The sequence below is a fragment of the Dromiciops gliroides genome, chromosome 1, assembly GCF_019393635.1.
Source record: "Dromiciops gliroides isolate mDroGli1 chromosome 1, mDroGli1.pri, whole genome shotgun sequence".
Classification (NCBI taxonomy): domain Eukaryota; kingdom Metazoa; phylum Chordata; class Mammalia; order Microbiotheria; family Microbiotheriidae; genus Dromiciops; species Dromiciops gliroides.
The window spans coordinates 38,148,913-38,153,587 of NC_057861.1; positions in this window are offsets into that span (position 1 = coordinate 38,148,913).

Below are 4,675 nucleotides of genomic sequence, written 5' to 3' on the forward strand. Positions count from 1 at the left end.
TGAAGGGCCTCAAATGACAGATGATTTTATATTTGATCCTGAAGGTAATAGAGAAGAACTGCAGTTTATTGGGTAGGGAGGTGACATAGACCTGTGCTTTAGGGAAATTGCTTTGTCAGATGACAGGAGGATGGACTGAAATAGGGAGAGACTTGAAGCAGGAAGATCCACTCCCAGGCTAGTACAACAATCCAGGTGTAAGGGGATGAGGGCCAGAGTGGTAGCAGAGTCAGAGGAGAGAAGAGGGCATATTGGAGAGATGATGCAGAGGTGAAATAGACAGGCCTTGGCAATAGATCTAGGGGCGAGAAATGGGAATGGAGGATATAATCAACACAGGGACTGCTAGCTACAGGTATAGTGTAATCTCTGTCTATGTGTCACTTAGGGATGGAGTACATGTCCAAAGGTAAAGACTCAATGTCCAAGTACTTCTTGGTAACAAAGTCACTTATGAAATTATAACTTCTTCTAAGTCGACTTGGAGAGACCAAGACCTTTGACACCAGAATGGAGAACAGTCTAAGTTGGTCTGGCTAATCATCATCATAAAAATTAACAAAGGAGGCAGCTAGGTGGCGCAGTGGATAAAGCATCGGCCCTGGATTCAGGAGGACCTGAGTTCAAATATGACCTCAGACACTTGACACTTACTAGCTATGTGACCCTGGGCAAGTCACTTAACCCTCATTGCCACATAAAAAAACCACACATACATAAAAATTAATATATACTAGGCACAGGGGGCTGTAGTGACTTTAATCCAGGGCTCTGGATTCTTTGTCCACTGCCTTTCCCATTCTTTCATGTCATCTCAGGCACATCACCGCTACCTTCCTCACCAAATCCGTCTGTGCTTGGTCTGCTTAGAGTCTACCCTGCACCTTCAGAAAAGGGATTTAAAAAAAAAAAAAAGTTGGCATTAGGTTGATACAATTGATCTCAAAGCTGCTTCCATCCTCTGGCTGAATGAGTGGAAGGTGTAGCTAGTAATGGTGAATAAGGAATTATGGCCAGTGAAGGGGCCCCACAAATGCTCCTATTTCTCCAAACTGACAAAGAATAATATGGACTTACTCCGCCCTTCCCATTCTCTGTATGATACTGTGGTGACCTTCCTATCTCACGTGTCCCTTGTCTGCAGTAAGGCTTTACTTGGCCTTGCCATTATCAATGCATGGTCAGCAGCCTGCCCCAGATATATTGGAAGGTTAGGAGGAGATCATTTCACCTGGAGCATTTAGTGGATGGATATTAATCACCAGGAAAACTCATTGTTTTTTGCAGGTGTGAACTCAATAGGAAGCATCTAGCCACAGCCCCTTCCCAGCAGCTGTGTCCTTTTCAAAGTAAAATATATAATTTAATAGCCTACGACTGACTTGATTCTCGGCAATGATGCATGTTTTTATGTATGCAGTTATGTATGTATGTGTTTTTAAACTGGGATGATCGAAGATTCTACTCCCTTCATTGAAGGATCTGGAACAAATAAGTATATCAAGAACCTGTAAATTTTTCCATTAGTTCAGATCAAAGTGCTGGAAGTTTAGGTAGGATGAACTGAGTTCAAATCACTTGCTAGCTATATAACCCTGGGCACGTCATTTTACTTCTTTCTATCTCAGTTTCCTTAACTATAAAATGGAGATAAAAACAGCACAAACCTCTAAATAAAGAACTTAGCACAGTACCTGGCATATAGTCGGCATTCAATGAATGTTTATTTCCTTCTTTGTCTATAATGCTTAGTCTTTGAGAGTTGCCTAAATCTAAGAGAAGTTAATCACCTCACCTGTGGTCATTTAGCAAGTAAGTGTGAGAGGTGTGGTTTTAATCCAGGTTTCCCTGACTATAGATCCAGGGGCTCTATCCATGATGTCATGTTACCTCCCTTTGTTCCGAATAACAACTCAAATTCATAAGTTTCTTTATAGTTATAAAATGTGCTGCTTCTTAGCATTTCTCTCTTACATCAGGTGCCTGCTACCGTCGACATTGGCCCTATCCTGACTCCCCAGTTGCTAGAGCCCCTGTCATGAAATGGATTGTTTTTCATATATTGTGCCTTTACTTAACCACGTAGATGTAGAATGGCATCTTTTTTTTTTTTTTGTGAGGCAATCGGGGTTAAGTAACTTGCCCAGGGTCACATAGCTCATATCTTCTCCCTCCATGTCTTTGCCCAGGCTGTGCTTCATACACTCCTTCCTTAGCTCTCCATTTTTGAATCCTTAGCTACCTTTAAGCTTTAGCTCAAGTGACAACTCTCCACAGCCCTTTCCCCTCTCTCTGGTGCTTCCTGCATCCCATATATTACTTGGTATTTAGGCAAATAAATCTAGAGTTGGAAGGGACCTTTGAAGGCATCTTGTCTGACCTCCTCTTTTATAGATGGGTCCAGAGAGCATAAGTAAGTTGGCCTGGTCACACAGATGGTAAGTGGCAGAGCTGAGATTTGAACCCTTGTTCTGATTTTCCTTACTTGCCACTCTTGCTGATTCTATGAGTGAGAAAATAATTATTAATGACCAACACATGGAAGTTAAGATTCTCCTTATTGTTACTTGCAGTCAGATAGACTCACTTTCCCCCTCAGGACGACACCCAGATAGTAGCAGGTGTGCTGGTTTAGTCTTGGGTGGGGTCTCAATTCTTTGGATTGATTACCATATATAGAGATATTGTCCTGAATCAAGGGGACAGTTTAGCCCTTCTGAGCTGATGTAATCCACTTTTAATTATGTGAACCTATTAGATTTGGTTGATGCCTCTTATCAAAAGAGATAAAAACCTAGAAAAGTAGCCATGTGGCCTCTTTGAACAAGAGAGGCTAAGGAGCCACTTTTTCAACCCCTTACCAGTAGAGATTGATAAACTGATAACATGCCTGGCAAAAAAACTTGTCTCTTGTACTTATTTTAACCATCACATATGTCTCCTCTCCTAAAAATGAACCACCAGAGGTCACACCTTGGAGGAGTTAAACCACATGGCTCTGACCTCTCTTCAGACTGTGTCTTTATCTTCACCCTGGAAATTTTTTGATTCCTTTTCCTCCTGCCTCATCCCCTTTCACCTCTTCCTTTGAGATCAGTAATTAAATCATGACCACCATGGCCTCTGGATGGAGGGCGTCAATGGATTACCCTATTGTTATACCTTTGTGACTTTCTAGATCATAACTCTGTTCTTTGGCCACCATTCTCATGTATGTATTGTCTCCTCAATTAGAATATAAGCTTCTTGAAGGCAGAGCCTGTCTCACTTATATTCTCAGCCATTAGCATGGCACTTAGAAAACAGTAAGCACTAAATAAGTCCTTCTGTTCATTCATTCACTCATTCATCCATTCAGATTCTATACCCAGCACTCTTTCCACCATTTTGTAACGATTGGAATAACGCCACCTGCTGGATACTTACTGTAGAAGAGTTCTGCCCATGAAGGGAAGGTCTTTGAGGGCAAGACCAGGAGTCAGGAAGTGACGCGGACTAGTGGGAGGAGGAAGGAAGAGACTGGCGCTCAGTCTCGCTCTTTTTCCTCTGGACTCTGGCGGAGAAGGGAGCTAGAAATGCGCTCTCCCTTTAATAGAAGTCCCTTCGTGGTCGCCATATTAAAGGGAGAGCGCATTTCTAGCTCCCTTCTCCGCCAGAGTCCAGAGGAAAAAGAGCGAGACTGAGCGCCAGTCTCTTCCTTCCTCCTCCCACTAGTCCGCGTCACTTCCTGACTCCTGGTCTTGCCCTCAAAGACCTTCCCTTCATGGGCAGAACTCTTCTACAGTAAGTATCCAGCAGGTGGCGTTATTCCAATCGTTACAATTTCATACATATATATTTTGAAATGTCAAACCACTCCAGTATCTTTGATGAGAAAACTCCTAATGGGATCACAAATTGTAGGACAAGACTGAAACAATTGGCCAACAAAAATTATCTGTGTGCATGTTATGCCATCCACAAAAGAAAATTATCTTTTTTAAGGGCAGGGACTATTTCGTTTTGTATTTTTTTGTATTTCTAGTGTCTAGCATAATGCCTGGTTCATTGTAGGGACTTAACAAATGCATCTTGAATTTAATCAAAAGCCAGGAAACAATCCCCTCTGAGCCTGCAGTAAAAGAACCTCAGATGCTGTTCCTGCAGACATTCCCCATTCTAGAACCCTTTAACTGGGTTCTCCTTCTTCCCTCTACCTGCTGGCCTGTAAGAAATCCTTCCCCAGCTCTCAAAATTGGTCTTACAAATCACACATTATTGAGGACTGCTTGCAAATCATCTTCTGCTATTGTGTGAAAAGTGTATGCTAGTGTACAAGCCAGCCAATGCCAGGCAACACTCAATAATGCAGAATATTCTGTATTTTGGCTCTGCAGGTTAATGCCTTTGTTGAAAGAAAGGCCATTCCAGCAAGCTCTGACTGACCTTGGTGGCCTGATCAGCAGTAGCAGGCGAATGCCAAATGCTAAGAGGGAAACTATCGATTAGGTCTGGCGGGAGGAAAGAGGAACAGTGAGCTGTAAACGTTTATTAATGGCTAGGGAGGGGAGAAAGGTTGGATATTCTGGCAGAAGATGAAGGGCCAAAAATCAAAGTTAGAGAATCACAGGATTTAGAGATGGAAGAGACCGTAGAGGTAACATCTTCCAATGTCTCAACCAGTTCAGAAACCTTG